The 19,181-nt window shown below is 51.3% G+C and overlaps 1 non-coding gene across 1 annotated transcript; it reads right to left on the bottom strand.

Moving 5' to 3' along the window:
• Nucleotides 1-16,558: 16,558 nt before the first annotated feature.
• On the bottom strand, nucleotides 16,559-16,665 carry LOC131820178 (U6 spliceosomal RNA). Its single transcript, XR_009349497.1, has one exon. It is a non-coding gene; the product is annotated as a U6 spliceosomal RNA (small nuclear RNA).
• Between the last annotated feature and the right edge of the window lie 2,516 nt (nucleotides 16,666-19,181).

Raw genomic sequence — 19,181 nt, forward strand, 5'->3', positions numbered from 1 at the left:
GCTGAAATAAGCAGACAAAGTCACAACCCTGCAGCAGCGAGCTTGGCCTAGCATGGCACTCTATGCCTATTACAATCTCCTGGGGTAGGTTAGGCTTTGTTTTTTGCTCTGGCTCTCAGGCAGACTCGGCTAGGCCAGTGCCATCCCCACAGGAGAAAGGAGGCGACAGGATCCCTGCACACGGCCCGTGCACAGATTATGGAGCTTTTGGGGACTGTCCCCACTCCTTCCCCTTAAACCCCGTTCCTCCTCCAAGCTTCCACATCCTAGAGGAAGACGGCATCTGACTCCCTGTTCTTTCAGGGAGCTGTTTCTGTGAATTCAGCGTAGGTTCCTGGTGGCTAGCGCATGTCTGTCCCGGGGACAGGAGGGATGGAGCTGCTGTCTTCTTAGGCCCAGAGGTTCAGGACAGGCATGCTTTCTGCCCAGACTCCTTCCTAAGAGTGGAGCACGCGCCCTGCCCTACTCTTCCCCTCCTGTCTCCTTAGCAGCCTGGCTTCTGTCTCTCTGCAATGGGAGCGGGTGATAATTGTATTGCAGGCTCTCCTGCTTCGCAACCGTTTCCAGACCAGAAGGTTAATGGCTCTTGTTCTCCCCGGACAGCGTGCTGCACCTTCCACAGACATGCTCCTGGGGACCGCACTGAAAAACATGTCCCCTTCCTTAAGGCTCTTTCCACAGGCACACCGCGCTTTTCTCTAAGGCAGAGGGGATGCCCAGGCATAGAGGATTTCGCTCCATGCGGGTTTATTACACCGTGCTGAGGAAACCAGCTCAGGCAACAGGAGCATCCCTCAGACCTGACTCTAATTTCACAAAGATTGCTGTGCTTTCCAAGAGAGGATGCCAAGGCAAAGAGGCTTTCGCTCTATTCGGGTTTCACCCTTCGTGCTGCGAATAGTAGTCTAAGGCAAGCAGCAACAGCAGCCCACAGAACCGACTCTGATTTCCCAGCGACTGCTATGCGTTCTCAAAGGTTTTCAGCTTGGCACAAACCGCACTTCGCTGCTGCTTCCTCAGAAAGTCATTGGGTGTTCACTCTGCGGGGCAGGGAAGAACTGCCGCGGGAGAGGTGGTGCCTCTTGGCATTTGATTTCCCTGGCTCCGAGTTTATGCCCGGGATTCAACTTGCTATGCTGAAATAAGCAAAGTCACAACCCTGCAGCAGCGAGCTTGGCCTAGCATGGCACTCTATGCCTATTACCATCTCCTGGGGTAGGTTAGGCTTTGCTTTTTGTTCCGGCTCTAAGGCAGACTCGGCTAGGCCAGTGCCTTCACCACAGGAGAGAGGAGGCGACAGGATCGCTGCACATGGCCCATGCACTCATTATGGAGCTTTTGGGGATTGTCCCCACTCCTTCCCCATAAACCCCGTGCCTCCTCCAAGCTTCCACATCCTAGAGGAAGAGAGCATCTGACTCCACGTTCTTTCAGGGAGCTGTTTCTGCGAGTTTAGCGTAGGCGCCTGGTGACTAGCGCACTCTGCCCCAGGGACAGGAGGCCATGGAGCTGCTGTCTCCTTAGGCAAAGAGGTTCAGGAAAGGCATGCTTTCTGCCCAGACTCATTCCTAAGAGTGGAGCACGCACCCTGCCCTACTCATGCCCTCCTGTCTCCTTAGTAGCCAGGCTTCTTTCACTCTGCATTTCGAGCTGGTGACATTGTATTGCCACCGGCCGCTGTGCCTGCCAGGGCCGGATCTCCTGCTCCGCAACCTTTTCCAGGCCAGAATGCCAACGGCTCCTGCTCTTCTCCCTGGGCAGCATGCTGCACCTTCCACAGACATACTCCTGGAGACCGACTGAAAAACGTGTCCCTTTCCTTAAAGCTCTTTCCACAGGCACAACCGCGCTTCTCTCTCTGGCAGAGGGGATGCCCAGGTTAAGAGGCTTTGGCTGTATGTGGGTTTCTCCCACCGCGAGACTGGGCTCAAGCAAGCAGCAGCAGCCCACAGAACATTTCTCAGCGAATGATGTGCTTTCGCAGAGGCTTTGGCTTGGAGCGAACAGCACTTCGCTGCTGCTTCCTCATCAAGGCTTCAGTCGCGTCAGGGAAGAAGAGCTACGGGAGAGCCTGTGCCCCTTGGGCCTTGCTTTCCAGGGCTTCATGTTCGTGTCCTGGGTTCACCCTGCCAGGCCGAACTAAGCAGATACAGCCACAGCCCTGCAGTAGCCTGCATCGCCTAGGATGGCACTCTATGCACACTACCATCTCCCAGTGTAGGCATCGCTTGGCCTTTTACTCTGGCGCTCAGGCGGATTCTCGGACTAGGCCAGTGCTTTCCCCACAGGAAACGAGAGGTGACAGGATCCATGCACACCGCCCGTGCACTGAATAGGGAGCTTTGGGGGACCTTCCCCAATCCTTACCCTTAAACCGCATGCCTCCTCCAAGCTTCCACATCCTGAAGGAAAGGAAGACGGCATCTAACTCCCCATTATTTCAGGGAGCTGTTTCTGCGAGTTCAGCATAGGCGCCTGGTAGCTAGCGTATGTCTGCCCCAGGGACAGGTGGCCAAGGAGCTGCTGTCTCCTTGGGCCCAGAGGTTCAGGACAGGCATGCTTTCTGCCCAGACCCCTTCCTAAGAGTTAGCATGCACCCTGCCCTACTCATCCCCTCCTGTCTACTTTGCAACCAGGCTTCTGTCTGTCTGCACAGGGAGCGGGTGATAATTGTATTGCCGGCTCTCCTGCTTCGCAACCGTTTCCAGACCAGAGGGTTAATGGCTCCTGTTCTCCCCGGACAGCGTGCTGCACCTTCCACAGACATGCTCCTGGGGACCGCACTAAAAAACGTGTCCCTTTCCTTAAGGCTCTTTCCACAGGCGCAATCGCGCTTCTCTCTCAGGCAGAGGGGATGCCCAGGCATAGAGGATTTCGCTCCATGCGGGTTTATGACACCGTGCTGAGGAGACCAGCTCAGGCAACAGGAGCATCCCTCAGACCGGACTCTGATTTCCCAAAGATTGCTGTGCTTTCCCAGAGGGGATGCCAAGGCAAAGAGGCTTTCGCTCTATACGGGTTTCACCCTTCGAGCTGTGAATATTAGGCTAAGGCAAGCTACAACAGCAGCCCACAGAACCGACTCTGATTTCCCAGCGACTGCTATGCGTTCGCAGAGGTTTTCAGCTTGGCAGGTAACGCACGTCGCTGCTGCTTCCTCAGAAAGGCATTGGGTGTTCACTCTGCGGGGCAGGGAAGAAGTGCCGCGGGAGAGGTGGTGCCTCTTGGCATTTGATTTCCCTGGCTACGAGTTTACGCCCGGGATTCACCTTGCTATGCTGAAATAAGCAGACAAAGTCACAACCCTGCAGCAGCGTGCTTGACCTAGCATGGCATCTATGCCTATTACCATCTCCTGGGTTAGGTTAGGCTTTGCTTTTTGCTCTGGCTCTCAGGCAGACTCGGCTAGGCCAGTGCCATCCCCACAGGAGAAAGGAGGCGACAGGATCCCTGCACTAGGCCCGTGCACTGATTATGGAGCTTTTGGGGACTGTCCCCACTCCTTCCCCTTAAACCCCGTTCCTCCTCCAAGCTTCCACATCCTAGAGGAAGACGGCATCTGACTCCCTGTTCTTTCAGGGAGCTGTTTCTGTGAATTCAGCGTAGGTTCCTGGTGGCTAGCGCATGTCTGTCCCGGGGACAGGAGGGATGGAGCTGCTGTCTTCTTAGGCCCAGAGGTTCAGGACAGGCATGCTTTCTGCCCAGACTCCTTCCTAAGAGTGGAGCACGCGCCCTGCCCTACTCTTCCCCTCCTGTCTCCTTAGCAGCCTGGCTTCTGTCTCTCCGCAATGGGAGCGGGTGATAATTGTATTGCAGGCTCTCCTGCTTCGCAACCGTTTCCAGACCAGAAGGTTAATGGCTCTTGTTCTCCCCGGACAGCGTGCTGCACCTTCCACAGACATGCTCCTGGGGACCGCACTGAAAAACATGTCCCCTTCCTTAAGGCTCTTTCCACAGGCACACCGCGCTTTTCTCTCAGGCAGAGGGGATGCCCAGGCATAGAGGATTTCGCTCCATGCGGGTTTATTACACCGTGCTGAGGAAACCAGCTCAGGCAACAGGAGCATCCCTCAGACCTGACTCTAATTTCACAAAGATTGCTGTGCTTTCCAAGAGGGGATGCCAAGGCAAAGAGGCTTTCGCTCTATTCGGGTTTCACCCTTCGTGCTGCGAATAGTAGGCTAAGGCAAGCAGCAACAGCAGCCCACAGAACCGACTCTGATTTCCCAGCGACTGCTATGCGTTCTCAAAGGTTTTCAGCTTGGCACAAACCGCACTTCGCTGCTGCTTCCTCAGAAAGTCATTGGGTGTTCACTCTGCGGGGCAGGGAAGAACTGCCGCGGGAGAGGTGGTGCCTCTTGGCATTTGATTTCCCTGGCTCCGAGTTTACGCCCGGGATTCACCTTGCTATGCTGAAATAAGCAGACAAAGTCACAACACTGCAGCAGCGAGCTTGGCCTAGCATGGCACTCTATGCCTATTACCATCTCCTGGGGTAGGTTAGGCTTTGCTTTTTGTTCCGGCTCTAAGGCAGACTCGGCTAGGCCAGTGCCTTCACCACAGGAGAGAGGAGGCGACAGGATCGCTGCACATGGCCCATGCACTCATTATGGAGCTTTTGGGGATTGTCCCCACTCCTTCCCCATAAACCCCGTGCCTCCTCCAAGCTTCCACATCCTAGAGGAAGAGAGCATCTGACTCCACGTTCTTTCAGGGAGCTGTTTCTGCGAGTTTAGCGTAGGCGCCTGGTGACTAGCGCAGTCTGCCCCAGGGACAGGAGGCCATGGAGCTGCTGTCTCCTTAGGCAAAGAGGTTCAGGAAAGGCATGCTTTCTGCCCAGACTCATTCCTAAGAGTGGAGCACGCACCCTGCCCTACTCATGCCCTCCTGTCTCCTTAGTAGCCAGGCTTCTTTCACTCTGCATTTCGAGCTGGTGACATTGTATTGCCACCGGCCGCTGTGCCTGCCAGGGCCGGATCTCCTGCTCCGCAACCTTTTCCAGACCAGAATGCCAACGGCTCCTGCTCTTCTCCCTGGGCAGCATGCTGCACCTTCCACAGACATACTCCTGGAGACCGCACTGAAAAACGTGTCCCTTTCCTTAAAGCTCTTTCCACAGGCACAACCGCGCTTCTCTCTCTGGCAGAGGGGATGCCCAGGCAAAGAGGCTTTCGCTGTATGTGGGTTTCTCCCACCGCGAGACTGGGCTCAAGCAAGCAGCAGCAGCCCACAGAACATTTCTCAGCGAATGATGTGCTTTCGCAGAGGCTTTGGCTTGGAGCGAACAGCACTTCGCTGCTGCTTCCTCATCAAGGCTTCAGTCGCGTCAGGGTAGAAGAGCTACGGGAGAGCTGGTGCCCCTTGGGCCTTGCTTTCCAGGGCTTCATGTTCGTGTCCTGGGTTCACCCTGCCAGGCCGAACTAAGCAGATACAGCCACAGCCCTGCAGTAGCCTGCATAGCCTAGGATGGCACTCTATGCACACTACCATCTCCCAGTGTAGGCATCGCTTGGCCTTTTACTCTGGCGCTCAGGCGGATTCTCGGACTAGGCCAGTGCTTTCCCCACAGGAAACGAGAGGTGACAGGATGCATGCACACCGCCCGTGCACTGAATAGGGAGCTTTGGGGGACCTTCCCCACTCCATACCCTTAAACCGCATGCCTCCTCCAAGCTTCCACATCCTTAAGGAAAGGAGGACGGCATCTAACTCCCCATTATTTCAGGGAGCTGTTTCTGCGAGTTCAGCATAGGCGCCTGGTGGCTAGCGCATGTCTGCCCCAGGGACAGGTGGCCAAGGAGCTGCTGTCTCCTTGGGCCCAGAGGTTCAGGACAGGCATGCTTTCTGCCCAGACCCCTTCCTAAGAGTAAGCATGCACCCTGCCCTACTCATCCCCTCCTGTCTCCTTAGCAACCAGGCTTCTGTCTGTCTGCACAGGGAGCGGGTGATAATTGTATTGCCGGCTCTCCTGCTTCGCAACCGTTTCCAGACCAGAGGGTTAATGGCTCCTGTTCTCCTCGGACAGCGTGCTGCACCTTCCACAGACATGCTCCTGGGGACCGCACTAAAAAACGTGTCCCTTTCCTTAAGGCTCTTTACACAGGCGCAACCGCGCGTCTCTCTCAGGCAGAGGGGATGCCCAGGCATAGAGGATTCGCTCCATGGGGGATAATGGCACCGTGCTGAGGAGACCAGCTCAGGCAACAGGAGCATCCCTCAGATCGGACTCTGATTTCCCAAAGATTGCTGTGCTTTCCCAGAGGTGATGCCAAGGCAAAGAGGCTATCACTCTATACGGGTTTCATCCTTCGTGCTGCGAATATTAGGCTAAGGCAAGCAGCAACAGCAGCCCACAGAATCGACTCTGATTTCCCAGCGACTGCTATGCGTTCTCAAAGGTTTTCAGCTTGGCACAAACCGCACTTCGCTGCTGCTTCCTCAGAAAGTCATTGGGTGTTCACTCTGCGGGGCAGGGAAGAATTGCCGCGGGAGAGGTGGTGCCTCTTGGGATTTGATTTCCCGGGCTCCGAGTTTACGCCCGGGATTCACCTTGCTATGCTGAAATAAGTAGACAAAGTAACAACCCTGCAGCAGCGAGCTTGACCTAGCATGGCACTCTATGCCTATTACCATCTCCTGGGGTAGGTTAGGCTTTGCTTTTTGCTCTGGCTCTAAGGCAGACTCGGCTAGGTCAGTGCCTTCACCACAGGAGAGAGGAGGCGACAGGATCCCTGCACACGGCCCGTGCACAGATTATGGAACTTTTGGGGACTGTCTCCACTCCTTCCCCTTAAACCCCGTGCCTCCTACAAGCTTCCACATCCTAGAGGAAGACAGCATCTGACTCCACGTTCTTTCAAGGAGCTGTTTCTGCGAGTTTAACGTAGGCGCCTGGTGGCTAGCGCAGTCTACCCCGTGGACAGGTGGCCATGAAGCTGCTGTCTCCTTAGGCCAAGAGGTTCAGGAAAGGCATGCTTTCTGCCCAGACTCCTTCCTAAGAGTGGAGCACGCGCCCTGCCCTACTCATGCCCTCCTGTCTCCTTAGCAGCCAGGCTTCGTTCACTCTGCATTTGGAGCGGGTGACAGTTGTATTGCCACAGGCCGCTGTGCCTGCCAGGGCCCGTTCTCCTGCTTCGCAACCCTTTCCAGACCAGAATGCCAACGGCTCCTGCTCTTCTCCCCGGGCAGCGTGCAGCACCTTGCACAGAAATGCTCCTGGGACCCCAGTGTAAAACGTTTCCCTTTCCTTAAGGCTCTTTCCACAGGCACAACCGCGCTTCTCTCTCAGGCAGAGGCGATGCCCAGGCAAAGAGGCTTTCGCTGTATGTGGGTTTCTCCCACCGCGAGACTGGGCTCAAGCAGGCAGCAGCAGCCCACAGAACATTTCTCAGCGAATGATGTGCTTTCGCAGAGGCTTTGGCTTGGAGCGAACAGCACTTCGCTGCTGCTTCCTCATCAAGGCTTCAGTCGCGACAGGGAAGAAGAGCTATGGGAGAGTTGGTGCCCCTTGGGCCTTGCTTTCCAGGGCTCCATGTTCGTGTCCTGGGTTCACCCTGCCAGGCCGAACTAAGCAGATACAGCCACAGTCCTGCAGTAGCCTGCATAGCCTAGGATGGCACTCTATGCACACTAACATCTCCCAGTGTAGGCATCGCTTGGCCTTTTACTCTGGCGCTCAGGCGGATTCTCGGACTAGGCCAGTGCTTTCCCCACAGGAAACGAGAGGTGACAGGATTCATGCACACCGCCCGTGCACTGAATAGGGAGCTTTGGGGGACTGTCCCCACTCCTTACCCTTAAACCGCATGCCTCCTCCAAGCTTCCACATCTTGAAGGAAGACGGCATTTAACTCCCCATTATTTCAGGGAGCTGTTTCTGCGAGTTCAGCATAGGCGCCTGGTGGCTAGCGCATGTCTGCCCCAGGGACAGGTGGCCAAGGAGCTGCTGTCTCCTTGGGCCCAGAGGTTCAGGACAGGCATGCTTTCTGCCCAGACCCCTTCCTAATTGTTAGCATGCACCCTGCCCTACTCATCCCCTCCTGTCTACTTTGCAACCAGGCTTCTGTCTTTCTGCACAGGGAGCGGGTGATAATTGTATTGCCGGCTCTCCTGCTTTGCAACCGTTTCCAGATCAGATGGTTAATGGCTCCTGTTCTCCCCGGACAGCGTGCTGCACCTTCCATAGACATTCTCCTGGGGACCGCACTGAAAAACATGTCCCTTTCCTTAAGGCTCTTTCCACAGGTGCACCCGCGCTTCTCACTCAGGCAGAGGGGATGCCCAGGCATAGAAGATTTCGCTCCATGCGGGTTTATGACACCGTGCTGAGGAGACCAGCTCAGGCAACAGGAGCATCCCTCAGACAGGACTCTGATTTCCCAAAGATTGCTGTGCTTTCCCAGAGGGGATGACAAGGCAAAGAGGCTTTCGCTCTATACTGGTTTCACCCTTCGTGCTGCGAATATTAGGCTAAGGCAAGCAGCAACAGCAGCCAACAGAACCGACTATGATTTCCCAGCGACTGCTATGTGTTCGCAGAGGTTTTCAGCTTGGCACGAACCGCACTTCGCTGCTGCTTCCTCGAAAAGGCATTGGGTGTTCACTCTGCGGGGCAGGGAAGAACTGCCGCGGGAGAGGTGGTGCCTCTTGGCATTTGATTTCCAGGGCTCCGAGTTTACGCCCGGGATTCACCTTGCTATGCTGAAATAAGCAGACAAAGTCACAACCCTGCAGCAGCGTGCTTGACCTAGCATGGCATCTATGCCTATTACCATCTCCTGGGGTAGGTTAGGCTTTGCTTTTTGCTCTGGCTCTAAGGCAGACTCGGCTAGGCCAGTGCCTTCACCACAGGAGAGAGGAGTCGACAGGATCCCTGCACACGGCCCGTGCACTGATTATGGAGCTTTTCGGGACTGTCCCCACTCCTTCCCCTTAAACCCCGTGCCTCCTCCAAGCTTCCACATCCTAGAGGAAGATGGCATCTGACTCCTCGTTCTTTCAGTGAGCTGTTTCTGCGAGTTTAGCGTAGGCGCCTGGTGGCTAGCGCAGTCTGCCCCAGGGACAGGTGGCCATGGAGCTGCTGTTTCCTTAGACCAAGAGGTTCAGGAAAGGCATGCTTTCTGCCCAGACGCCTTCCTAAGAGTGGAGCACGCGCCCTGCCCTACTCTTCCCCTCCTGTCTCCTTAGCGGCCAAGCTTCTTTCACTCTGCATTTGGAGCGGGTGACAGTTGTATTGTCACCGGCCGCTGTGCCTGCCAGGGCCGGTTCTCCTGCTCCGCAACCTTTTCAAGACCAGAATGCCAATGGCTCCTGCTCTTCTCCCATGGCAGCGTGCTGCACTTTCCACAGACATGCTCCTGCGGACCGCACTGAAAAACGTGTCCCTTTCCTTAAGGCTCTTTCCACAGGCGCAACCGCGCTTCTCTCTCAGGCAGAGGGGATGCCCAGGCATAGAGGATTTCGCTCCATGCGGGTTTATGACACCGTGCTGAGGAGACCAGCTCAGGCAACAGGAGCATCCCTCAGACCGGACTCTGATTTCCCAAAGATTGCTGTGCTTTCCCAGAGGGGATGCCAAGGCAAAGAGGCTTTCGCTCTATACGGGTTTCACCCTTCGAGCTGTGAATATTAGGCTAAGGCAAGCAGCAACAGCAGCCCACAGAACCGACTCTGATTTCCCAGCGACTGCTATGCGTTCGCAGAGGTTTTCAGCTTGGCAGGAAACGCACGTCGCTGCTGCTTCCTCAGAAAGGCATTGGGTGTTCACTCTGCGGGGCAGGGAAGAAGTGCCGCGGGAGAGGTGGTGCCTCTTGGCATTTGATTTCCCTGGCTACGAGTTTACGCCCGGGATTCACCTTGCTATGCTGAAATAAGCAGACAAAGTCACAACCCTGCAGCAGCGAGCTTGGCCTAGCATGGCACTCTATGCCTATTACAATCTCCTGGGGTAGGTTAGGCTTTGCTTTTTGCTCTGGCTCTCAGGCAGACTCGGCTAGGCCAGTGCCATCCCCACAGGAGAAAGGAGGCGACAGGATCCCTGCACACGGCCCGTGCACAGATTGTGGAGCTTTTGGGGACTGTCCCCAGTCCTTCCCCTTAAACCCCGTGCCTCCTCCAAGCTTCCACATCCTAGAGGAAGACGGCATCTGACTCCCTGTTCTTTCAGGGAGCTGTTTCTGTGAGTTCAGCGTAGGTTCCTGGTGGCAAGCGCATGTGTGTCCCGGGGACAGGTCGGATGGAGCTGCTGTCTTCTTAGGCCCAGAGGTTCAGGACAGGCATGCTTTCTGCCCAGACTCCTTCCTAAGAGTGGAGCACGCGCCCTGCCCTACTCATCCCCTTCTGTCTCCTTAGCAGCCTGGCTTCTGTCTCTCTGCACTGGGAGCGGGTGATAATTGTATTGCCGGCTCTCCTGCTTTGCAACCGTTTCCAGACCAGAGGGTTAATGGCTCCTGTTCTCCCCGGACAGCGTGCTGCACCTTCCACAGACATGCTCCTGGGGACCACACTGAAAAACGTGTCCCTTTCCTTAAGGCTCCTTCCACTGGTGCACCCGCGCTTCTCTCTCAGGCAGAGGGGATGCCCAGGCATAGAGGATTTCGCTCCATGCGGGTTAATGGCACCGTGCTGAGGAGACCAGCTCAGGCAACAGGAGCATCCCTCAGACCGGACTCTGATTTCCCGAAGATTCTTGTGCTTTCCCAGAGAGGAGGCCTGGGCAAAGAGGCTTTCGCTCTATGCGGGTTTCTCACATCGTGCTGCGAATATTAGTCTAAGGCAAGCAGCAACAGCAGCCCTCAGAACCGACTCTGATTTCCCAGCGTTGCTATGCTTGCGCAGAGGTTTTCAGCTTGGCGCAAACCGCACTTTGCTGCTCTTTCATCAGCAAAGCTTTGGGTGTTCGCTCTGTCGTGGTAGGGAAGAAGAGCCGCGGGAGAGCTGGGGCCTCTTGGACTTGCTTTCCCGGGGTCCAAATTCACTCTCGGGGTTCACCTTGCTATGCCGAAGTAAGCAGACGCAGTCACAAATCTGCAGCAGCGTGCGTGTCCTAGCATGGCACTCTATGCCTATTACCATCTCCTGGGGTAGGTAAGGCTTTGCCTTTTGCTCTGGCGCTCAGGCAAACTCGGGATCTAGGCCAGTGCCTTCACCACAGGAGAGGGGAGGCCACAGGATCCTTGCACACGGCCCGTGCACTGGCATGGGGTACTGTGGGGGACTGTCTTCACTCTTTCACCGGCACACCCCCTGCCACCCACATCGCTGCCACATCTTGGTGGAAGACGGCATCTGACTGCCCGTTTCTCCGTGGGGTTGTTTCTGGGAGTTCCGAGTATGGCACCCGGTGGCAAGCCCAAGTCTGCCCTTGGGACAGGTGGCCAAGGAGATGCTGTCCCTTTGGGACCAGAGGCACAGGACAGGCCTACCTTCTGCCCAGACTCCTTCCTCAGAGTGGAGCACGCGCCTCTGCCCTAGAGGTCCCCTCACGTTTCCTTAGCATCCAGGCTTCCATCTCTCCGCACAGGGAGCGGGTGACACTTGTCTTGCCACCGGCCTGCTGTTTGTGCCACGGCAGGCTATCCTGCTTCCCGAGCGTTTCCCGACCCCAAGGCCAACGGCTCCTTGCCTTCTCCGGGGGCGGCATGCTGTGCCTTCCCCACCCTTGGCTTCTCTCTCAGGCAGAGGGGATGCTAGGGCAAATGGTATTTCGCTCCATGCGGGTATCTTCCACCGAGCTGCAGAGACTAGCTCAGGCAAGCAGCAGTAGCATCCCCAAACCCAACTCTGATTTCCCAAGGAACGCTGTGCTTTCCCAGGGGTGATGCCCAGGCAAAGAGGCTTTCGCTGTATGCGGGTTTCTACCACCGCGAGACTGCGCTCAGGCAACCACCAGCTGCCCGCAGAACATTTCTCAGCGAATGCTGGGCTTTCGCAGAGGCTTTGGCTTGGAGCGAACAGCACTTCGCTGCTGCTTCCTCAGCAAGGCTTCCGTCGCGTCAGGGAAGAAGAGCTGCGGGAGAGCTGGTGCCTCTTGGGCCTTGCTTTCCCGGGCTCCATGTTCACATCCTGGGTTCACCCTGCCAGGCAGAACTAAGCAGACACAGCCACAACCCTGCAGTAGCGTGCATAGCCTAGGATGGCACTCTATGCACACTACCATTCCCAGTGTAGGCATCGCTTGGGCTTTTACTCTGGCGCTTAGGCGGAATCTCAGTCTGGCCAGACCAGCCCAGGGAAACAGTAGCAGCGCTCCGACTGGACTCTGAGTTCCCAAAGAATGCTGTGCTTTCCCAGAGGGGATGCCAGGGCAAAGAGGCTTTCGCTCTATGCGGGTTTCTCCGATCCTGCTGCGAATACTAGGCTAAGGCAAGCAGCAACAGCAGCCCTCAGAACCGACTGATTTCCCAGCGACTGCTATGCTTTCGAAGAGGTTTTCGGCTTGGCACGATCCGAACTTCGTTGCTGCTTCCTCAGAAAGGCATTGGGTGTTTACTCTGCGCGGCAGGAAAGAAGAGCTGAGGAAGTGCTGGTGCCACTTGGGATTTGATTTCCGGGCTCCAAGTTTACGCCCGGGATTCACCTTGCTATGCTGAACTAAGCAAAGTCACAACCCTGCAGCAGCGAGCTTGGCCTAGCATGGCACTCTATGCCTATTACCATCTCCTGGGTTAGGTTAAGCTTTGCTTTTTGCTGTGGCACTCCGGCAGACTCGGCTAGGCCAGTGCCTTCCCCACAGGAGAGAGGAGGCGACAGGATACCTGCACACGGCCCGTGCACTGATTATGGAGCTTTGGGGGACTGTCCCTACTCCTTCCCCTTAAACCCCGTGCCTCCTCCACGTGCTAAGACAAGTGTCACCCGCTCCCTTTGCGGAGTGATTGAAGCCTGGCTGCTAAGGAGACATGAGGGGACGACTAGGACAGGTACGCATGCTCCACTCTGATGAAGGAGTCAGTGCAGAAGGCAGGCCTGTCCTGTGCCTCTGGTCCCAAGGGGACAGCATCTCCTTGGCCACCTGTCCCAAGGGCAGACGGGCTTGACCCCAGGTGCCATACCCGGAACTCGCAGAAACAATCCCATGGAGAAACGGGCAGTAAGATGCCGTCTTCCACCAAGATGTGGCAGCGTTGTGGGTGTCAAGGGGTGTGCCGGGGAAGGAGTGGATACAGTCCCCCACAGTTCCCAAACCCAGTCCACGGGCCGTGTGCACATATCCTGACGGCTCCTCTCTCCTGTGGTGAAGGCACTGGCCTAGACACCGAGTCTGCCTGAGCGCCTGAGCAAAAGGCAAAGCCTTACATACACCAGGAGATGGTAATAGGCCTAGAGTGCCATGCTAGGCCACGCACGCTGCTGCAGGGTTGTGACTGTGTCTGCTTAGTTCGGCTTAGCAAGGTGAACCCCGGGCGCGAACTAAGAGCTCGGGAAAGCAAGGCCCAAAAGGCACGAGCTTTCCCGCGGCACTTCTACCCTGTCTCGACAGAGCCAACGACAAAGCCTTGCTGAGGAAGCAGCAGCGAAGTGCGGTTTGCGCCAACCTGAAAACCTCTGTGAAAGCATAGCAGACACTGGTAAATCCGAGTCGGTTCTGTGGGCTGCTTTTGTTGCTTGCCTTAGCCTAGTATTCGCAGAACGATGGGAGAAACCCGCATAGAGGAAAAGCCTTTTGCCGGGGCATACCCTGTGGGAAAGCACAGCATTCTTTGGGAAATCAGAGTCGGGTCTGTGGGATGCTGCCTGCTGCTTGCCGGAGCTAGTCTCCACAGCACGGTGTCATAAACCCGCATGGAGCGAAATCCTCTTGGCCTGGGCATCCCCTCTACCTGAGAGAGAAGCGCGTTGATGCCTGTGGAAAGAGCCTTAAGGAAAAGGACAAGTCTGTCACTGCAGAGCGATGGAAGCCTGGCTGCTAAGGAGACACGAGGGGAAGATTAGGGCAGGGGAAAGGGCTCCACTCTGAGGAAGGAGTCTGGGCAGAAAGCCTTTGGGCTCAAGGAAACAGCAGCTCTTTGGCCACTTGTCCGTGGGGGAGTCATGGGCTTGCCACCAGGCGCCTACCCTGAGCTCGAGAAACAACTCCCAGAAAGAACTGGCCATCAGGTGCCGTCTTCCTCCAGGATGTGGAAGCTTGGAGGAGGCACGGGGTTTAAGGGGAAGGAGAGGGGAAAGTTCCGCAAAGCTCCCTGTTCAGTGCACAGGGCAGTGTGCAGGGATCCTGTCACCTTCCTTTCCAGTGGGGAAAGCGCTGGCCTAGTCCGCGAGTCCTCCTGAGCGCCTGAGTAAAAGGCCAAGCGATGCCTACACCGCGAGATGGTAGTGTGCATAGAGTGCCATCCTAGGCTACGTACGCTACTGCACGGTTCTGGCTTTGTCTGCTTAGTTCGGCCTGACAGGGTGAACCCAGGATGGGAACATGGATCCCGGAAAGCAAGGCCAGGAGGCACCAGCTCTCCCACAGCTCTTCTTCCCTGATGCGAATGAAGCCTTGTTGAGGAAGCAGCGGCGAAGTGCTGTACGCTCCAAGCCAAAGCCTCTGCGAAAGCACCGCATTCCCTGAGAAATGTTCTGCGGGCTGCTGCTGCTTGCCCGAGCCCAGTCTCTGGGTGGGAGAAACCCGCATACAGCGATAGCCTCTTTGCCTGGGCATCTCCCCTGGGAAAGTACATCTTTTGTTGGGAAATCAGAGTTGGGTTTGGGGATGCTGCTGCTTGCCTGTTCTAGTCTCCACAGCAGGTTGGAAAATACCCGCATGGAGCGAAATTCTCTTTGCCCTAGCATCCCCTCTACTTGAGAGAGAAGCGTGGTCGCACACTTGTGTCACCGCGGTACCCAGGAGCAAGTGTGGGAAGGTACAGCACGCCACCCCCGGGGAAGAGAAGGTGCCGCTGGCCTTAGAGTCGGGAAAATTGAACAGCCACATGCAGAAAAATGACATTGAATCATTTCCTTACACCATACATGAAAATAGACTGGAAATGGATGAAGAAGTATAATGTGAGAAAGAATCCATCAAAATCCTTGAGGAGAGAGCAGGTAGCAACCTCTTTGACCTCAGCAGCAGCAACTTCTTCCTAGGAACATCACCAAAGGCAAGGGAAGCAAGGGCAAGAATGAACTATTGGGATTTCATCAGATCAAAAAGCTTTTGCCCAGCAAAGGAAACAGTTAACAAAGCCAAAAGATGACTGTCAGAAGTTATCTGGGTGAAGATATTTGCAAATAACATACCAGATAAAGGGCCAGTATCCAAAATTTATAAAGAGCTTATCAAACTCAACACCCTAAGAACAAATAACCCAATGAAGAAATGGGCAGAGCACATGAACAGACATTTCTGCAAAGAATACATCTAAATGGCCAACAGACACATGAAAAAATGCTCCACATTACTCGGCATCAGGGAAATACAAATCAAAACCAGAATGAGATACCACCTCACACCTTTCAGAATGGCTAAAATGAACAAGTCAGTCAATGACAGATGCTGGCGAGGATGTGGAGAAAGGGCAACCCTCCTACACTGTACGCGGGAATGCAAGCTGGTGCAACCACTCTGGAAAACAGCGTGGAGGTGCCTCAAAAAGCAGAAAATAGAACTACCCTATGACCCAGTGATTGTAGTACTGAGTATATACCCTAAAGATACAAACGTGGCATTCTGAAGGGGCACATGCACCCAAATGTTTATAGCAGCAATGTCCACAATAGTTAAACTATGGAAAGAACCTAAATGTCCTTCAACAGATGAATCAATAAATAAGATGTGGTATATATGTACAATGGAATACTATGCAGCCATCAAAAGAAATGAAATCCTGCTATTTGTGATGACGTGGATGGAACTAGAGGGTATTATGCTTGGCGAAATAAATCGATCTGAGAAAGACAACTATCCTATGATTTCCCTGATATGATGAAGTAGAGATGCAACATAGGCGGTTTCGGGCGTACGAAAAGAAAAATAGAAGATGGGATTGGGAGGGAGACAAACCATAAAAGACTGAATCTCACAAGACAGACTGAGGGTTGCTGGGGGGAGGTGTGTTGGGAGAGGATGGTGGGGGTATGGACATTGGGGAGGGCAAGTGCTATGGTGAGTGATGGTGAGTGCTATGAAATGTGTGAACCTGGTGATTCACAGACCTGTACCCCTAGGGATAAAAACACATTATATGTTTATAAAAAAATTTAAAAAATAATTTTAAAAATCCATTAAAGAGAAAACACATATTGCAAGCCCAGAGCTAATCTCATATTCAATCAAAAAAGTTTGAAAGTTTTCCCCTTAACGATCAGAAAAAAGACAAGTGTATCCACTTTCACTACTCTCATTTGACATACTACTGGATGTCCTAGCCAGAGAAACAAGGAACACAAGGAAATAAGAGACTCCAAAAAAAAAAAAGGAAGAAGTAAAATTTTATTTTTTTGGATAACATGAACTTACATGTTAAAAAATCCTAAAAACTTCACAAAAAATTTTGAATAAACAAATTTAGTAAAGCTGCCAAATACAAGATCAATATATAACAGACAAGAATTTTGTTTTGTTTCATTTCTTTTTAATATGGAATGCTTCCCAGTTTTTCATGTCATCCTTGTTTAGTGATCACGCTAATCTTCTCTGCATCATTCCAATTTTAGTATATGTGCTGCCAAAGTAAGCACAAGACAGGAGCATTTTAACACTCTAATGATGAACTATCTGAAAAAATAAAGAAAACAATCTAATTCACAATAGCATCAAAAATAATAAAATACTTAGGAATAGATTTAACTAAGAAGATGAAAGATCTGTACTCCATAAACTATGACATTGATAAAGAAATTGAAGGAGACACAAACGGAAAGATAGCTCATATTTATGAATGGCAAGAATTAACATTGTTAAAATGTCCATACTACCGAAAACCATCTGTAAATCCAATTCCTATCAAAAATCCAATGTTAGGGGCGCCTGTGTGGCTCAGTGGGTTAAGCCGCTGCTTTCGGCTCAGGTCATGATCCCAGGGTCCTGGGATCGAGCCCCGCATCAGACTCTCTGCTCAGCAGGAAGCCTGCTTCCTCTTCTCTCTCTGCCTGCCTCTCTGCCTGCTTGTCATCTCTCTCTGTCAAATAAATAAATTAAAAATCTTAAAAAAAATCCATATAATTTTTTACAGAAGTAAGTAAAGAATCCTAAAATTTATATGAGACCATAAAAGACGACAAATAATCAAAGCAGTTCTGAGAAAGAATGAAGAAGAGAAATTACACTTCTTGATTTGAAACTATACTACAAAGCCCTCATGCTCAAAACAATAAAGTATACTGGCATAAAAAAAGACCCATAAACAAGTAGAACAGAATTGAGAGTCCAGAAATAAATCCTTTCATAGTCACCTAATATTTGACAGGGGCCAACATATGTAATGGGTAAAGATAGTCTGTTCAATAAATGATATTTAAAACTGAATAGTCACATAAACAGTAAAACTGGAACCTTATATCACTCATAAGTCTTAACTTGAAATAGATTAAAGACTTAAAGGTGATGCATGAAACTACATTTCCTAAAGGAAAACATAGGAAAAATTCTCCTTGACATTGGTCTTGCCAATAGTTTTCTGGATACCAGACCAAAAACACAAGCAAAAAAAAAGCAAAAATAAATAAATGGTACTACATCAAACTAAAGTTTCTGCATTGCCAAAAAAAAAAGAGAGAGAGAATGAAAACACAATCCACAGAATGTAAGAAAATACTTACAAATCTTATATCTGAAAAGAGGTTAATAACCAACAGATACAAATAGAAAAAATATATATAATTAAAAAATAGCAAAAGGATCTCAATAGACTTTTTTTTTTTCAAAAAAGTTATATAAATGACCAACAGGAGCATTAAAAAGTGCTCAATGTAAAAAACTCAGGACAAAGTCATTATGTTGTTGTTGTTGTTGTTGTTGTTTACCTCTGAAAAACACAGCAAGATATTACTACCTATTAGAATATATACTACCCAAAAATTGAAACTAACAAATTTTGGTAAATATTGGGGAAAATGGGGAACTTATGCACTGTGCTAGGGATATAAATTTGTATGGAAAACAGTATGGATATTATTCATATTATTAAAAGTAAAAATACCATATGATTCAGTAATCCCACTTCTAGGTATATATCTAAAGGAAACGAAGTCACTGTTCAAAGACATATCTGCACTCTTATGTTTATTATAAAATTATTAACTCTAAGCAAGAGATGGAAATAACTTCAATATCCATTAATGGATGAATGAATAAAATAAGTATGGTTAAAATATACTATGGAATACTACTTAACCATGAAAAATTAAGAAATACTGCCATTTACAACAGCATGGATGGATCTTGAAGGTGTTATACTAAGTGAAATATTTCAAAGATTTTATATATTTTTTTAATTTATGTATTATGATATCCCTTACATACAGGATCTGAGGAAAAGGCAAACTAATGGAAACGTAGAGTTGAGTTGACAAGGGGTGAACCTGGGGTGGAGTAAGGTGGTCAAAGGGTGCAAACTTGCAACTATAATATGAAAAAGTTCTGGGGATCTAATGTACAGCATGATGATCATAGTTAATAATATATACATACATTTTTATTGTGCTTCCCTTTATTAAACTTTGCATATATCACATTCTTACAAGTTGAAAGTTTATAGCAATCTTGTATAAAAGAGGTCTGCTGCCACCATTTTTCTAACAACATTTGTTCATTTTGTGTCTCTCTGTCACATGTTGGTAATTCTTGCAATATTTCAAGTTTTTTCATTATTATTGTATTTGTTATGGTGATCTGTGATCAGTAATTATGACCCACTGAAAACTCAGAACTAGTTTACTTAAGGTATATACATGGTTTTTCTTTAAAAACATAATGCTTTGGAACAGTAGAGTATAGTGTTTATTTTTTATATGCACTGGGAAACGTAATTTTTATTTGCACTGGGAAACCAAAAAAAATAATAATTTGACTTAGTTTTTTGAGATAATCACTTTATTGAGGCAGTCTGGAACAAAACCCACAAGACCTCTGAAGTTTATCTCTACTATACTATATACATAAAAGTTGCTAAGAGAATAGATCTTAAAATTCCTTACGATACATGCATAAAAATCAGTGGCAACTATACAAGATAGATGTATTAACATTTTTATGT

The sequence above is a fragment of the Mustela lutreola genome, chromosome 17, assembly GCF_030435805.1.
Source record: "Mustela lutreola isolate mMusLut2 chromosome 17, mMusLut2.pri, whole genome shotgun sequence".
Taxonomy (NCBI): domain Eukaryota; kingdom Metazoa; phylum Chordata; class Mammalia; order Carnivora; family Mustelidae; genus Mustela; species Mustela lutreola.